The following is an 8,616-nucleotide window of genomic DNA, read 5'->3' on the forward strand; positions in this document are numbered from 1 at the left end:
AGGAAGGTGCAGAGCGTCTTCTCTTGTAGCTTTAGCTCTTGTGTCACTGGGAAAGTAAAAAGAGAGGTCCTTACTCTCAGCACCCGAACTCTCCAGAGTTCAACAGTGCCAACGTTCCTTTACTTAGCTGAGTATCGTGTTAAATAGTTCCTCCCACACAGCGCGTCACGTCCCGAACCTTGTCTTTTCCTTTCCCGTTCCCGGCAGAGTCCTCGCTTGCCTCAGGTGTTTGTATCCTCTACACTGTCAGAAAAAAGGGTACGGTTGGGGTACATTTGTGAACACTTAGGGTACAAATGGTGAATTTGTACCCTAAGTGAGTCATAATTACACCTTAGGGTACTCATATGTACCATTTAAGGATAAAAAAGGTACAAATATGTTTCCAACCATCAGAGGGACCATATTTGGACCTTTTATTCCACAAACAAAGGTACAATCACTTGTGTGACAAAAGTAATAATTCAAAGTGTATGAAACGTCACCCAAAATCATTTAATACGTTGTTGGTTATTTGGAAAAGATGCACAAAATAGCCAAATATATTTAAGAGACCACACATCTTTTATGACTAGTTCTGATCAGTACACAAGCACATTATATTTTATTGATTGTGCAGAGCATCAAGATAATAACTTTTAAACATGTATTAGTGTGAGCCTGTTTTTTTTTTTACTTATATAAGAGCTGTTTTAAGTTTTACCTTTAATTTAGAGCAAAAGCACAATGTAGACAAAATTATTTGATGTTTTTAACCTTATATGGTGTACTTTAACTTGGCCTAAGTTCAATTTAAATTTCTAGTCTTTGAGCTGTTAATTTAAGTTTTTTTTTTCTAATCATACATTCTCATAAAAAAGTAAATTTCTCTGTTACTACGTTACATTAAGTGTACATATTAGTATCTTTTAGCTTTTGTACCTACACAGGAAAAATGAGAGAGTACTTTTTTCGGAGTTACCATCAGTAATTTTTATTTAAGTAGGTGTAAAAACGTAGAGGAAATATGTTGGAGTAAACCAGCGAGACCACGCCCACTCTACTTTCTTAAGTTTCGTTTCTTCCGCCATTTTGTTATCCCGCAGCGGCCGGAGGAAGATAGAGGCTGTGACTGAGGTAAGTCTGCTAATTGCTCAAAAATAAGTTGGAAACTTGTTTTAAGCGGGTTCGGTTATTTTATCTGTAAGGAATAACTTTTGTGTAGTGGAATGCTGCTATTCCACCATGTATGTGCCTGTGAGGAGATTGCAAACTACGAGCGGGAGTTTGCTAGTAACGGTTAGCCTCAGCCGTTTGAAGTTCAGCTAAATGCAGCCATTAAATAAATTAAGCTTTTGTTTTTATTGGTGTTGTACCGCGTTCCGTTAAATACATTGAAATATATACATTTTATCACCAGATAATTCTGTCGCCGTTTTACCGATGTACGCTGGCGTTGATGCACCGGTTGTTGTTGCCAACCCCCCCCCCCCCCCCTCCCTTTTTTTCTTTCTGTCTTTCTGTCTTTCTTAGTAAGGAAGCCAGCTACTTTTGAAACGACCAGCTCCATAATTCCTACTGATATTTATCAGGTCCGTCGAATTCAATGCGTTAATCATTTTAATCTGTAATGTGTAGGAGTCCAATAACTTTTTTTTTTTTTTTACACCGCAGTATGGCGGTCCTTCCCATTTATATGTCAGCCTGCCGTAGCTGCTGTGCGCGCGCAGCCACCATTTCTCGAATGCAAGACAGTGACAGAGACTGTTTAGGTTGTCATGATCGCTCATTGTTGGTCAAGCGAAGTTTACACTGTGTTGTTGATTTTGATCATTCTCCTGCAGATTTTTTTTTTTAAATGGAGGTCCGTGATTCCAGATACTCGTCACGATTTCCCATACCAAAAACTCATCTATCTTCCACTTTCGGCTTCTCCCATCAGGGGTCGCCACAGCGAACAAGTCGCATGGTAAATTTGGCAATGTTTTACGCCGGATGCCCTTCCTGACGCAACCTTCTCAAACCGGGCTTGGAACCGGCACAGAGGTAGAGAAGGGAACAGGGAGCAGCCCGGAGTCGAACCCTGGTTTCACGGACGGAAGGCGCCGCAAACCAGCACGAGCTAAACCGGCTCCCACGAGCTAAACCGGCTCCACCAAAAACTCATCTATAAACCAGGAAAAAATAATTTTTTTTATATGAAATTCCAAGAAATAAATCTGTAGGTCCTTAGAAGCCAGTGCATTGTCGTCAGTGTTTTTTTTTTTTTTTTTTTTAGCAGTTCTGCAAATTCTGCAACATTGCTGTGGCAGCTAGTGTGAACTGTATATTTGCCATTACTATTTTAAAATGTATTAATTTATTTGGAACAGGGCTTAGATCTGAATAAATGCTTTGTTGGTACCTTTTGGTGTTTTAATGTTGTTTTTTTGGTAATATATTTTTTTTTCCCACCAGGAAAGATGCAAGCTGTGCGTGAACATGTCGAACGCCAAAAAAAAATAATGTTTTGAAGTTCAGCTGACCTACAAATCCTTTTGGGAATGCGGTGAGTGGAAACATCACAATTTCCAGCATTTTTCTTTACAGGAATCAGTCAACTTTGTGGATAAACTGTCAGCTGTGATGCAAACAGATTTTTTAATTGCATTTTAATTTAAAGATAATTTATGTGCTGTATTCTAAACATAATTTTGCTGTGTTCACAGCTGCCAAAAAGTTGAACATCCCAACCTTGGACTTGAAAGTGTTTGATGACTCAAAGACAGAAGTTGATGAGCAGGTTTTTGATCTCCTGTTGAAAAACCCAAACTTTGGTGTGTTGGAAATTTGTCTGGCCGAAGATACAAATCCAGAAGGTGAAGTTTTTCTTTTAAATTGTAATTTATCTATTTTGTTTTGAATGGTTTTGGGTAAATTCCCCTTTGATGCCTGAATTTATTTCCAAGGGAAATAATCTGTGTTTTTGCTTTCAAGTACATGCTAAATTAAGAACATTTTTGAGCTGAAGAGTTATGATTATGTATTTGCATCAATAGGAGTCTAAGGGTTAATGATTTATTTGACAGGATAGTGTGGGGAACAAAACACGGGCAAATAAGTGAGTTTTTTATCCTATTGCTGTCTTAGACAAGATAATAAATCTGCTAAACTGTTAAGTCGGTCAGTATTTAAAAATCTTTGTTTTTTTGTTTTGTTTTTTTTTTGCTATCATACTAATTTAAATATTACAGTAACTGAAAGCTTTAATACTTTGACAGATCAGCCGAGTCGTCCTGTAAAGAGCTGCAATACCAGTTCAAGTGGAGATACTGAAGTGGACTCAGATGACACTATAATATTACAACACAGTCCTACAACAAGACGAAGACTTGAAGACACCTCTCTTGCCAAAGTAAGTAAATAATCTTTTCACAAAGTCATTTCAAGCATTCAAAGTCAGGCTGTCTTTTCAATTCAGTTTAGTTGTCAAACAGTGCAGTAAGGCAGATCATCCAAACTAGTTTAAAGTTTTCTAGGGAAACAGCAGATTGCACCGAGTAAGTCACAACACATTGAATACATTCTGGAATACTGTCCTCATCATACAAACATATAATTCTTCTGTATTTCCTTCAACAAAGCTCTGCATAATTAACAAGATATTGACTATACGGGCGACAGTGGCTCAGTGACCGAAGGGTTGGCGGTTCGATCCCCGCTCCCACCAGCCAAAAAATGTTTTCAATATAATTGAAAACATTTCAATTTCAAAACATTTCAATATAATTGAAAACATTTCAATTTTTTCAATTATATTGAAAAAATGTTTTCAATATAATTGAAAATATTTTTTAATAATATAATAATAATAATAATAATATAATTATTATTATACAAAGACAGACATTGATTATGCAGTTTTTGAGGGGGAAAAATGTTTTCTGGGACATGGTTTCTGCAGTTCAATTGGAATTCGCCTTCAAGTTCTTGACAGGATTGTTTTGCAGAGTTAACCGGCCTTAACTTCCCATCATGCCATTGTTTACGCTCCCGTTACCTTACAGTCCCTCACAACCCCCAAGCAACAGAATTGGTGTGCAATATTGGAGCTGTCCAGCCTTATAGATGTGAGCCAGATGCCAACTCAGACGAGGAGAATGACGACATGTGGAGCAGGGAGCTTGTGGCCTGCCAAATGTAGCTTGTACGTAACAACTACAAGCTTTCTCAAATTACATCTTTTCATCTGCTCCTGATTCATCCCAATTTGAGAAAATAAATATTCAGAAACACAGTTTTATTCTTAAATCTTATAACAATATGTCATCATAAAAATGCTACATTTTAAAAAATAACTTTCATTGGAGTGGGTCCCCCATTTTTAACATGTCGCAGTATTTTTCTCATGATGGGCACGTTTAAAAGAACACGTTTAAAACTGCACATCTGAGTATTCACTCAAATTGGGACGAATCAGGAACAGACAAAATAAATGCAGTTTGAGGAAGCTCTCTATTGTGACGCACCACATGAAGGTGTCAGAGTACCTCTGCTCTGCTGTATTCTGATGCGTCCACTTGCAGACAAACAGATCCATTAACATCTTCATCATACTTGTCTGAGCTTGATCTAAACTATGGCCGGAAAGCTTCAATATTGCTCACCATTTTGGTTTCACCACTAATGTTAGTTTTAGGTTGGAAGGACTGTAAGCTAGAGGGAGAGGGCGTAAACAAAGGGATGATCGGACATCAGCAGAGGGTTACTGTGTCAATAGCCTACAACTCAGAAGTTAATTTCTGATCAACTCCAAACCACTCTGCACAAACTGTCTTTAAACATCATCTCAAAGTGCTTTAACCCCAGTAAACTTTGCTTGCAGTTGTATTTTTTATTATTAATATGGACTTTTAAATTTGATCCAATAGGTGGTTGCTGTCATTGGTGAGGATGCATCATCCGTTGAAGGTCATGTGAATGTCCTGCATATCCAGTACAGCAAGGTGCGAGAGGATATACCAAAGAAGTACCCTTTCTTGAAGACAACCTCAGGGGTCAGTGACATTTTAAATCAGTTCTCAGCTTAAAATAAATTTTGAATGTTAATATAAGCTGAGACATCTGCTAAAATGACCATTAACAGCTTTAACTTAATTGTAAAAACATTGTAATTTTCTAAACCCATATATAAATATATAGTCATTCAAGCCAAGTAATATTTATACAATGAGATAACTAAAGGGAAATGGCAATGAAAGAGGCAACAAAGAATATTAGAATGTTTTATGTCTTTTGTTTGTTTTAGTTTAAGTGAATGATTAATTTTCTAATTTTTTTCAATTTTCAGTTGTTTGATGATGTTGACCGAATGCATCCATCACCTGTCAGTTTAAGCCAGCGCTTCAAGGACGGGGTTTACCAGTATTGTGCCAAAGGTGCTTGAGCTTGTTCAAAGAAAAGCTCCATTAGCCAAAGTCTCCAAAGAAGCAAGAGAAGAGAAGAGATGCTTGCAGAGGATCTAATAGGTATTGACATAAAACGTAATCCTTGGTAACCTTTAGTGTGTTTTATAGTTCTTCTTTTTAGAATTCGTATCAATATTATCTTTTCACATTTATGCATTTTATTATTTAAATTATGCATTTAAACTTGGTTATAAGTTTACTTTTTTACTATCTATTTTTAGAAAATGTAGAATGCAGTAGAAAGATGTACTTAAAATGAGGTCTAGTGCTTCTTTTGTTAATGTCACAAGTTTTAATTCATGGTTTAAAAAATGGTAACTGAAGTGCTATGTGCTGTTTACAATTGATCAAATGTTAAGGTTATGGTTACAATGAATGCAATGTGAACTGAAGGAAAAATATAGATTTTTCATTATTGTAAAATTGCTAATAATTGTAAATATATGCATCCTGTTGTGACACTGTACATACTGTGTAATGTCAGCATTGTAATTGTTTTGAATGTTTAATAAATGTGATAAACAGTATACTGGTCTTTTAATGTGCTGTATCTGGTACAAATTTGCCATCAAAGGGTACAAAAGGCTTGTCACTGGGGCAGTACCCTTAAAAGAACAAATTTGTACCTTTTTTTAAAGGTACATTATGGTACCATAGCACTATAGGGTACAATTTAGTCCACAGAGGTACATATTTGCCTTTGAAAGGTACATACTGGAAGGGTACAGATACGTACCAATATGAAAGGGTACAACATTTGTACCCTTGAGGGTACTGCCCCAGTGACAAGCCATTGTACCTCTAAAGGTACAAATTTTGCACATTTTTTCTGACAGTGTAGTGAGCGTGCCTCCATGTAGCCCTCCTGGATCTCAGCGCACTTCCTCCTTCTCAGTCTCTTCCTCATCGGGGCTTTGCCGTTCCTCCTCCTCTCGCCTGCCCTCTGGTTTTTAAGAGTGCATGACTCCAACAGCCAATCACATGGTGTTGGGGAGGGGTTTCCAGTTTCCTTTTATAGTCCTTATAATAGAAAATAACTTGTACATAGCGCAAAAAAACTGAAACATCACAGCACACAGAAAAGAAAGAAAAAAAATCATGCACTAAATTTGGGATAAAGGTAAACCACCTTCCGACACACAATCTATGATGAGATTTTCAAACGGTTCTCCTATAGCAGGAATTAGATGCAACGGTGACATGAACAACAATATTTAGACACATCAGATTTCAAGCCTGGCCAAAGAAAATGGCGCACAAAAACGTATATGCCTAAATGACATTTGTGTTCACGCCCCACACCAGTTTCAAACCCACAGGAAAAATAAGATGTAAATGGCTAAATTCCTCTAGTAAAACGTATTCCAGAAGTTGAGCAAAGTCTTCCGCCTTGCATGCAGCGCACCAAATGTCAAACAGAACCCTTTTCTCACGCGCTAGCTCCACATGCGATTGGTTGACAGCTTTTCTGCAAGCATTAAAATTGTGACGGTAAGCTACTGGAACTAGCTCTTAAGGTCTCCAAACAGTGGCTTTAACCACATAATAATCCAAACTCTCATTTGTGGATAACGTGGAGCACACTTCTTTTTTCTTTTCCAAGAGTTTGCACTGGAACAGCAAGTCCACACACTCTTTGGCCATCCCCAAGTGGCAGCAATGTGCTCGAACACATTAAAATATGAATTAACTTCAGTTCCTCTGAAGGATGGAACAAGTGCAATGTGCTTACTTTCATCAAACTGCTGTGCAGCAGTGACAGGAGACAACAAGGACAGATTTTCAGTAGCAGGTTGAGGGTTTTTGAACGCCAGAGCGCGCACACAAAGGTGCATGAGCTCAACCTCACGTGACTTAGTCTGGAGATCAATCTCCTTCATCCAAAGCATATAATGCTGTAGCCAGAGATGCTTTTTACTCATGGGTAGAAGCTGGAAAACCAAGACAAGGGACAGTTTTTGAACACAAAAGAATGACAAATGTGCGTTATAAATATGCTCTACGCTTTATATGCAAGATTGAGCAGAATATAAGGGTAGACTCAATGACCAAAAAGCTCTTAAATAACAACTTATCTGACTTCTGGAAAGAGGTAAAAGCTTTCTACACTTGTAAGACGTCTCTACCAGGCAGAGTTGAAGGCGTCTCAGGTGCAGATAATATAGCAGAGCTCTGGAGACAGCATTACTACACCTTATTCAATTGCGTTAAAGGTGAAGCATTTGAAATGGGAGAAGGAGGGAGTGATGTTAACACATGTCTCCCTCCAAGTGTTCGAAGCCATAAAGGTGCTCAAGGACAACAAATCATGTGGGTTAGATCACATCACCAGTGAGCATCTTAAATATGCCAGCCCGAGAATTTTGCCGCTTCTTGCCATTTGTTTTACTGGATTTCTGACTCATGGGGTATTACCTGACTCAATGATGTCTGTATTGTTGGTGCCTGTAATTAAAAAGAAGACAGGCAAGCTTGACTACATTGACAACTATAGACCAATAGCCTTAGCCAGTGTCCTCTCAAAGGTTTTAGAAAGAATTTAATCTCTTACGATTGATGATTTTATCTTATCTGCTGATAATCAGTTTGGTTTTAAACATCAACATGGGACAGACATCTGCATTTTTGCGTTAAAAGAAATAGTTAATAAGTACAGACAAGGAAATTCATCTGTACTTATGTGTTTTATTGACGCATCTAAAGCCTTCAACAGGTCACACCAAACTTTTTATCAAAATGATAAATCGGGGTGTTCCATGGTATATTTTAAGACTACTAGCCTTCTGGTATGCCCATCAGAAAATGGTGGTTAGGTGGGGAGCAGGCGTGTCTTCCCCGTTTGGTATGACCAACGGGGTAAGACCGGGAGGTATTCTATCCTCACTCCTTTTTAACTTGTACATTGATGACCTGTCGAAGGACTTGAATGCATGTAATACCGGTTGCATGGTCGGTGGTTTTAAGGTAAATCATCTAATGTATGCAGATGATTTAGTTGTCTTCAGCCCCAGCAGCTCCGGTTTACAAAAACTGTTAAATGTCTGTTCAGAATTTGGTTTTAAGAATGATATTTTATATAACTCCAGCAAAAGTGCTGTCATGATTTGTCGGACAAAGGATGACATTGCATTGATTTTTCCTGCTTTTAAGCTGTCTGATTCTGAGCTTGCTGTCTGTCACAAAGTCAAAT

At 37.9% G+C, this 8,616-nt stretch overlaps 1 long non-coding RNA gene across 5 annotated transcripts; it reads left to right on the forward strand.

The window, feature by feature from the left end:
- Nucleotides 1–231: 231 nt before the first annotated feature.
- LOC105356138 (uncharacterized) lies at nucleotides 232–5,953 on the forward strand. 5 transcript variants are annotated; one of them, XR_013655035.1, is made up of 7 exons: nucleotides 239–1,116; nucleotides 2,437–2,527; nucleotides 2,688–2,837; nucleotides 3,048–3,079; nucleotides 3,240–3,373; nucleotides 4,890–5,015; nucleotides 5,309–5,953. It is a non-coding gene; the product is annotated as an uncharacterized LOC105356138 (long non-coding RNA). The 5 variants fall into 5 exon arrangements; XR_013655032.1 differs by lacking the exon at nucleotides 3,048–3,079 and adding an exon at nucleotides 1,513–1,571 and having other exon boundaries at nucleotides 559–1,116; XR_013655034.1 differs by lacking the exon at nucleotides 3,048–3,079 and having other exon boundaries at nucleotides 232–1,116; nucleotides 3,240–4,165.
- The last annotated feature ends 2,663 nt before the right edge of the window (nucleotides 5,954–8,616 follow it).

The sequence above is a fragment of the Oryzias latipes genome, chromosome 3 (genome assembly GCF_053564925.1).
Source record: "Oryzias latipes strain Hd-rR chromosome 3, Olatipes_Hd-rR_3.1".
Classification (NCBI taxonomy): Eukaryota; Metazoa; Chordata; class Actinopteri; order Beloniformes; family Adrianichthyidae; genus Oryzias; species Oryzias latipes.